At 39.2% G+C, this 9,511-nt stretch overlaps 1 pseudogene; it reads right to left on the reverse strand.

The window, feature by feature from the left end:
• LOC121557382 overlaps positions 1-9,208 on the reverse strand; it is a 33,416-nt pseudogene extending 24,208 nt beyond the window's left edge.
• Between the last annotated feature and the right edge of the window lie 303 nt (positions 9,209-9,511).

The raw sequence follows: 9,511 nt of genomic DNA on the forward strand, positions 1-9,511 counted from the left end.
TATGACACACATGTCTGTCTGAACTTAATCCTTCCCTCAGCTGACTTTACACAAGTCCTTACAATCTGAAAGTAAGAAAATACAATGAAAAGTACCTGTAAAACTTGAACCGCTATTATACAAATGACTCCAAATATGAATGATGGTAATGGGTAGAGTACCCTCTCTCCTCTCTTTTTCCGGTCCAAGCCCTGGATAAACAACCATTGGGATCCGGCACTATCACGCACATCACAGCCCCACTCACCCCCCAGCTAACATGGAACGTAACTGAGACATTTGTAACGTTCCCCTTAAGTCTTCCAGATGTACTGAATGTCATAGCCCGTTTGGGACATTATAGGCACATTCATAACGTTTCTAATAAGTATTATAGAGGTTATAAATATCAGGTCGCTATACAGACATCATGGAAACATTAAAAACATTACTTGGTAGTCCATGAAAGATTCTGAATATCATGTTATTTTGGAGATATCCAAGGAACATTTCATAACGTTACACTTAGAGCTATCGTTTGTCTTCATATGACGTTACAATCAGAATGATAGAAATACATTTTTGAACATTGTCTGTAAGTTTCACAATAACGTTATTATGACTAAAATAACTTTGTGGTCACGTCCTGGAACGTAATTTAATTAGCTGGGACTCACCGTCGGACCCATGCACCAAGAAAGCCTTCCTTTCCTCATCATCACTGCTCCTGTACACAAAGTCATCATGATTATTATTATTAAACTCACCTTCTGCACCTGTTTCCTGACTCCCTGTGTATACGTTACTTAAAAAAAAAAAATATTTGGGCTACAGAGAAATTATGCCAAAATGACAGTCAATTAAAGCAACTATCAGTAACCAAAAATAAAATAAACATAAGAGCATAAGAATTTCACTGTACCCTGCAATTACATCTGCATCCCTGTGCATGTGACAAATAAACTAATGTAATCTAACACCAAGAAAATAAGAGTAACTTTCCAACAGTTAAAGACCTCACCATTTTATAGGAGGCTGAGATGGCCATTGAAAAATGTGGATTTTGTGGTCAAATAACAATTTCTTTGTGGATTGAGGTTATTGTCTTGCTGGAGGATCCACTTGCAGCCAAGTTTTTGCCTCCTGGCAGAAGCAACCAGGCGTTTGGCTAAAATGTCCTGGTAATGGGTAAAGTTCATGATGCCGTTGACCTTAGCAAGGACCCCAGGACCAGTGGAAGCAAAATAGCCCCATAACATCAAAGATCCACCACCATATTTTACAGTAGGTATTTATTAATTTTTTCTGTATATGCATCCTTCTTTTCACACAAAACCCACCGCTGGTGTGCCTGTCCAAAGAGCTGTATTTTCAACATGTAGCCATTCCATGGAGATGGATGTATATTGAGTTTATGACAAGAAACAAATTGTATTCTATTCACTCCCGTCTGCCAGCAGAATATAATTTTTCACCCCAATACTGAAAACTGTAGAAAACCAGAATGGTCCTAGACAAGAGCCTTGGGGAACACCATATTTAATTGGTGAATTATAAATATCAGATACCTAATATGACACAAAACATTCTCAGTTACAATACATAATCAACTTGATTTAGATTTTTAAAATAATTTTTGGGCTACAGAGAAATTATACCAAAATCACACATATTTGTACCGTCAATTATAGCAAGTTTAAGTAACAAAACACATCATTTAATATTTTCAAAAATAAACAATCATGTTATGTTTTAGGGTTAAGGCCTAGTACCTTTTTACAAGCCTGCCTGGTTTTAATGATCGTAAAGCCATACATAATAGGATTGAAAAGTGGTGGACATATTAGAAAATATACAAATAAAAAGTGTGAAGTATAGGTGGAAGATGTGCAGTATCATGTCTGCCTTGTAGAATCACAAATAAACAGTCAATTGAGAAGTTCAGCAAAGAGGCTATATGTGGTATACAGGTGTTAAATGCTTTCTGTTTAGTCTCATTTCAAGACTTTAAACATATGTGTAGAATTCTGACATATGAGTATATGGTAGGAAATATAGTACAAGATAAAGAAAGCACAGTGACAACAAGACCCCATATGTTATTCAGCATAGTATTTGAACAGGCAAGCTTGACTACCAAGGAGTTATCACAATACATTGTCTAGAACGTTACCACAAAATTGCAGTCGCAAACTCAGGGAGAAAATGATGGCATTAATTTAAAAAATAATACAACCAGGACAGCAGAATTAAGCCACAAATTATTTTAGGTGTCATAATATTGTTACAACATAGAGGATAATAAATAGACATGTACCTGTCACAGGACATAACTGCTAAATTACTAAATTCCATTATAGAGTATGTGTCCAACACATCAATCTGGAGATAACAATACAGAAGGGAAATATAATGTGTGTCAGAGAGTAAGTAAAACATGAGAGCAGGAAACAAACCAGTGCTCCCATACAACTGATTAACAAACAAAACACATAGAAACAGATACATGGGTTTGTCTCTCAAACATTACAATTGGCTCAGAACAGGGCAGCCCTTAAATGTACACAGTGAGCTAGCATTAATAATATGCATGCAAATCTCTCATGGCTCAAAGTGGAAGAGAGATTGACTTCATCACTACTTGTTTTTGTAAGAAGTGTTGACATGCTGAATGCACCGAGGTGTCTGTTTAAACTACTAGCACACAGCTTGGACACCCATGCATACCCCACAAGACATGCCAAAGGTCTCTTCACAATCCCCAAGTCAAGAACAGTCTATGGGAGGCGCACAGTACTACATAGAGCCATGGCTACGTGGAACTCTATTCCACATCAGGTTACTGATGCAAGCAGTAGAATCAGATTTAAAAACCGGAAAATCTTATGGAACATCGGGGACTGTGAAGAGACACACACACAGGCACAGACACACATACACATGATAAGACATGCACTCTACACACACGTACACATGGATGTTGTATTGTAAATATGTGATAGTGGAGTAGTGGCCTGAGGGAACACACTAAATGTATTGGGTAAAGTGTTTATGTAATGTCATGTCATGTAATCTTTTTTATTGTATATATATATATATATCTGCCTTAAGGAACTGTCAGACGTGTCATAATAGCTCGGAAGTAAAAGGCGCACAGGAGCCACATTTGTAATGGAATACATTCAATACATGGAGCAGGGTGGGAAAAAAAATGTATTTTTGGAAAACCTTCCTAATATTGAGTTGCACCCCCTTTTGCCCTCAGAACATCCTCAATTTGTCGGGGCATGGATTCTGCAGGGTGTCAAAAGCGTTCCACAGGGATGCTAGCCCGTGTTGACTCCAACGCTTCCCACAGTTGCGTCAAGTTGAGTGAATATGTTAGAGCATCCGATATGCCCTTAAATATTGTGATATGCAACCTGGAATTAAAATCAAAGAGGACCAGTGCTATATAGCAAAGAATTATCTCACATCTGTGCCGTTTGCGAGTGATGTTGTTAGGCTACATTGTATGTTGTTCCCTCATCAGAGCGCACTTGTGAACAATAACGTAATTTCACTTCACTGAGACAACCACAAGTTCTTCAAGTTTAGCGCTAGGCCTATATGCACACATTTTCTAATGATCTGAATGTTGATGATGATGATGGTACAATATACAACGGTGGTTGGCAACTAGGTTTGGCCTCCAGCCAATTTGTTCCGGAGCTTGTAGCTAGTCGGCGGGCCAGAACATAATTAGCCTACTAGCAAATAGCCTACTAGCTGCCCAATTCATAGCCCTATACAGTGTGTGCTACACTACACATTTAACACATGTGGTTAGTGGGCTAATCAATTCAATGATAATAACATAATAATTTAGATCTGATTACAGTAGTAAAATCACTATGTTAATAGACCTACCTAATCTATTAAAAGATAGCCTAGTCATCGTACCGTATTTCTCCAATGCCAAACCAGTGTTTCTTATTTGCAACAAAACTGTTGCTGTTTGCAAAAAATTCAATCTGACATGTCATTATGAATCTATGCAAGGTACTTTCAGAAGTTGATTTTCCACACCAGACATGAGGCCCGAGTCAGACGCAGAAAGGAGGTAGGCCTATTTAAAGAGAGCATGGTGACATTATTGCAGGAAATAGCTATAGGCCTGCTGACAAATAAATGGATAACATCATTGCGTCTGTCAAACCAGTAAGCCTATACCTCTTATTTCTTAAATAGTGCTCCAACAAAGCCCTCTTGTTAATTTGCCTACTCAACTTTCAACACCGGGCACTGTCCATATTGACTTTAGAAATGCGAGTGGTGTAGCGAACACATACCAGCATATTCTTTAAGAATCAATGGGTGTATATTATTAATTTAAAAGTCCAAAAATTGATGTAGCAACAGGCTGTGTTAGTGGCCTATGATCCTGTTAAAACAATTAATTGATAATAACATAATAATTTCGATATATAGTCTGCTAGTCTACACTATAGAATAAGTATGTGACATCACCAATGGGCTGGGCAGGCAATGCTATCAGATCAATTATTAACGTTTTAGTAGGAGTTTGGGGGCTATGTATGTGCAACATGTACAAGAAAGAAATGGTTCAGTGAAACCAATCGAAAGCCTCTGACAAAGGGACGGTTTCCAGGACCCAGATTAAGTAAAGTCCTGGACCAACCACGAGCAGGTATATGGGTATTGTTGAGGGGCTACCTTGTTAGCTTCAGTCTGAATGAGGGTGCAATTCAACAGTCTGAGGAGAGGTCATTATTGGTAGCCTGGCCCCAAATCTGTTTATGCTATCGTTCCAACTCCTTGTAATATATGGAATGACAAGGAGTGGAATGTTAGCATAAACAGACTGGTACCCAGGCTACATAGTTAGTGCTCTGTAGTTTTTCCTGACCACGTGATCTAACCAGGGAAAACAGAGCCTTAGTCCCAGCTATACTCTAAAACCTAGGCCCAGAGCTTTTTCAGAGGTTATAATACAAATACATATTTGGATTTAGTTCAGCATTGAGTTGTTTTTTACATGTATGCTATGATCTTATCAACCTAATACATATACAACTTTTTTCATTCACCCCGTTGTTATATAAACCTAACTCTAGGTTCTAACGTTTAATTTGTGTTATATACATTTGACCATAGAGCACTTTGTTTTATTATGAATATAGGTTCAGTACATATCCCTGCATTCTCTATCAGAATATGGGCTGACCCTCTTTGAGATCACGTAGGTCAATTCATTGTTAAAACTTACTTACAAAACCTTTAAAGGAGTTCATGAAACCATTCAGTCATGGATTCAGTGAGGGAAAAAAGTATTTGATCCCCTGCTGATTTTGTAAGTTTGCCCACTGACAAAGAAATGATCAGTCTATCATTTTAATGGCAGGTTTATTTGAAGAGTGAGAGACAGAATAACAACAAAAACATCCAGAAAAACGCATGTAAAAAATGTAAATAAATTGATTTGCATTTTAATGAGGGAAATAAGTATTTGACCCCCTCTCAATCAGAAAGATTTCTGGCTCCCAGGTGTCTTTTATACAGGTAACGAGCTGAGATTAGGAGCACACTCTTAAAGGGAGTGCTCCTAATCTCAGCTTGTTACCTGTATAAAAGACACCTGTCCACAGAAGCAATCAATCAATCAGATTCCAAACACTCCACCATGGCCAAGACCAAAGAGCTCTCCAAGGATGTCAGGGACAAGATTGTAAACCTACACAAGGCTGGAATGGGCTACAAGACCATCGCCAAGCAGCTTGGTGAGAAGGTGACAACAGTTGGTGCGATTATTCGCAAATGGAAGAAACACAAAAGAACTGTCAATCCCCCTCGGCCTGGGGCTCCATGCAAGATCTCACCTCGTGGAGTTGCAATGATCATGAGAACGGTGAGGAATCAGCCCAGAACTACACGGGAGGATCTTGTCAATGATCTCATGGCAGCTGGGACCATAGTCACCAAGAAAACAATTGGTAACACACTACGCCGTGAAGGACTGAAATCCTGCAGCGCCTGCAAGGTCCCCCTGCTCAAGAAAGTGCATATCCAGGCTCGTCTGAAGTTTGCCAATGAACATCTGAATGATTCAGAGGAGAACTGGGTGAAAGTGTTGTGGTCAGATGAGACCAAAATCGAGCTCTTTTGCATCAACTCAACTCGCCGTGTTTGGAGGAGGAGAAATGCTGCCTATGACCCCAAGAACACCATCCCCACCGTCAAACATGGAGGTGGAAACATTATGCTTTGGGGGTGTTTTTCTGCTAAGGGGACAGGATAACTTCACCGCATCAAAGGGACGATGGACAGGGCCATGTACCGTCAAATCTTGGGTGAGAACCTCCTTCCCTCAGCCAGGGCATTGAAAATGGGTCGTGGATGGGTATTCCAGCATGACAATGACCCAAAGCACACGGCCAAGGCAACAAAGGAGTGGCTCAAGAAGAAGCACATTAAGGTCCTGGAGTGGCCTAGCCAGTCTCCAGACCTTAATCCCATAGAAAATCTGTGGAGGGAGCTGAAAGTTCGAGTTGCCAAACGTCAGCCTCGAAACCTTAATGACTTAGAGAAGATCTGCAAAGAGGAGTGGGACAAAAGCCCTCCTGAGATGTGTGCAAACCTGGTGGCCAACTACAAGAAACGTCTGACCTCTGTGATTGCCAAAAAGGGTTTTGCCACCAAGTACTAAGTCATGTTTTGCAGAGGGGTCAAATACTTATTTCCCTCATTAAAATGCAAATCAATTTATAACATTTTTGACATGCGTTTTTCTGGATTTTTTAAATGTTATTCTGTCTCTCACTGTTCAAATAAACCTACCATTAAAATTATAGACTGATCATGTCTTTGTCAGTGGGCAAACATACAAAATCACAGGGGATCAAATACTTTTTTCCCTCACTGTATGTGAACATATTTACCACGTATTGCTTGTTACATAAGACTGCTGTTGTACATTGAATAGCCATTCACCGCTGTTACAGCTCCTTGATTTGTTGGTTCCCTATGTCTGTACATGTTTATAATCCACATAGTGTGAATAGTGGTTTCCAAAAAGTTACTTTCTTACCACTTTTACTTTGGGGTTCTAGTCACCCTCTTTCAAAATCCCCACTGTGAACAAATCTTTAACATTCATGAACCTTCACTGTCCTTATCCCTAAACTAGCAACAATAACTATTGTCTATTGTTATTCTCAATGACCTACCTGGCCATATTAAAGTTTTATACCTAGCTAAATACAATGTTGGAGCCAGTTTTCATGTCTTTGGTTATGCAAACATTTGTTTATTAGATTATATTTCTCACTATGAATAATATTGTTTTAATTCTATGTGGGTCATGCCTAGCTTTGGTCATGTGTTCTCTTATGGGGCAATGATTTTAATTAGAATATAGCAATTATGCTCTCGCCTCAATTACTTAAAAGTGCATGTGGTCCCACCCCTTCCATGTGTTCCCAGGTGCATATTTGGTAGCCCATATAGAGTCAGGATGTAAGGCTTACTAGTTATGGCAAATGTTAGGAAGACCTGGTTGTTGTAAAAAAAATTGAACCACCGAAGCTTTACTTTGACCAAATCTTTTCACATACGTTTTATTTGGGTCTTTTTCATTTACCACGTTGATTGGCTCCAGCCGATGGAAGCTCGGTGCATGTACAGAAAAAAATAATGACATTCAACCATTGATGGATGGTGATGAAAATAATGACATTGCCAGTAGTCATGTTAAGGTTTTCAATGTTTTATTGGTGGAGTTGATGGATTTGCATGTGGCTGTGCATTATATGATGCCTGAATAGGAAAGAGAATCTGATCATGCATATTGATTTTCTTGATCAATTCTTGATCTAAAAAGACCCACAACTGTTTTGGGGTTAATTCCACATCTACTTGCATTGCTTGGTAGTGTATTAACATGGTATGCGACAACATAAATAATTCAATTGAAGTACAATTAAAATAAACAGTATAATCCTAAATTGAGATGTGAATAGAAATTGTGTTATCACATCAACAACAACAAAATCTTTCAGAATGTACCTGTTTTCAGTATAGAATCACATGTATACAGGTTATATTACAACTTTTTGTGATTTGCCTTAATGATTGTTCTTTAGTAAATAGGAAACTCAGCAATGTGTTTGTCTGAGAAACATGAACTAGATAGTTGTATTATGTTTGTGAAACCTTGAAATGTACGCAATGAGAAGTGATTTTGTAACAACAGTTTTGAATGGGTAATTATATCAAATATACAGTGCCCTCGGAAAGTATTCAGACCCCTTGACTTTTTCCACATTTTGTTAGGTTACAGCCTTATTCTAAAATTGATTAAAATGTTGTTGTTTTTCGTTGTCGATCTACACACAATACCCCATAATGACAAAGCAAAAACATGTTTTTAGACATTTCTGCTAATTTATTAAATATAAAAAACGGAAATATCACATTTACATAAGTATTCATACCCTTTACTCAGTACTTTGTTGAAGCACCTTTGCAGCGATTACAGCCTCGAGTCTTCTTGGGTATTGTATAAAAGCCCCTCAGACATTAATTTAGAATCCTCTAAATTTAATTAGATCTACAAGGACATTTTATTGATCTGCCAGTATTTTCATTTAGAGATTCCGGTAAACTCTTTGATGTTTCCTTTCATGTGTCCTACCAGTTATTATTGGAGTATTCACCATGGCATCCACTTGTTAGTACAAAAACCAAACTTCATTTTTTTCCAGACCGTTTTCATTTGCAGGGATATTTGTGCGTTTTTGACCAAATAGCACATGTATACTCTGTTTCATCGGTAAACTCCTAGACTGGGCTTCTGTGTCTGTCATCACTCTTTGACCAGAGTGCAGTCCGGTATCCGTTTACTCCCAGTGGCCTATCCACACATTAGAGAGCACCAGACTCCGTTTCATGGTCCTTTGACCCAGATGATGGACATCGAGACAACCAGATCTCCCAAGGGACCAAGCCCCGAGTAGATGACCATCCACGACGGCAGATACAGCAGCCTAAACGAATGGAGGACTACATAGTCAACCACCCACGCACTCTAACAACCGCTCCAAGTGGGCATGCACACCGAGGTGAGGGTATTCTAACTGGTGAGCACTCCCCCACAGATCAGCTTCAGGTAAGCCACGCCCCCGAAGAAGAAGACCTTGAGGAGGATTCTGATGAAAATGAAGAGGATCATCCCCAACCTCAACAAAGCGAACTGTTGAGCCCAGGCCAGCCACAACAAAAGGCGTTAAAAGCCCCTCCAAGGAAGGTGTCGCCAGCCCGCAGTCAACAAAGCAGTAATGGCGACAACAGTGATCACTCATATATTCAAGTTCATCTTAAGAAGATAGAACTTGAAGAACTGGAACACCAGTTAGCTGAAGAGAGAGAGGCAGCCCGGTTCAATTCTGAAATAGAGCTAGAGAGACTCCATGGAGAGAAGATACCAGGAGATGCAGCTGGAGAGTAGAGAAAGACAATGGAGAGAGCAGAAACG

The sequence above is a fragment of the Coregonus clupeaformis genome, chromosome 5 (assembly GCF_020615455.1).
Source record: "Coregonus clupeaformis isolate EN_2021a chromosome 5, ASM2061545v1, whole genome shotgun sequence".
NCBI classification, from domain to species: domain Eukaryota; kingdom Metazoa; phylum Chordata; class Actinopteri; order Salmoniformes; family Salmonidae; genus Coregonus; species Coregonus clupeaformis.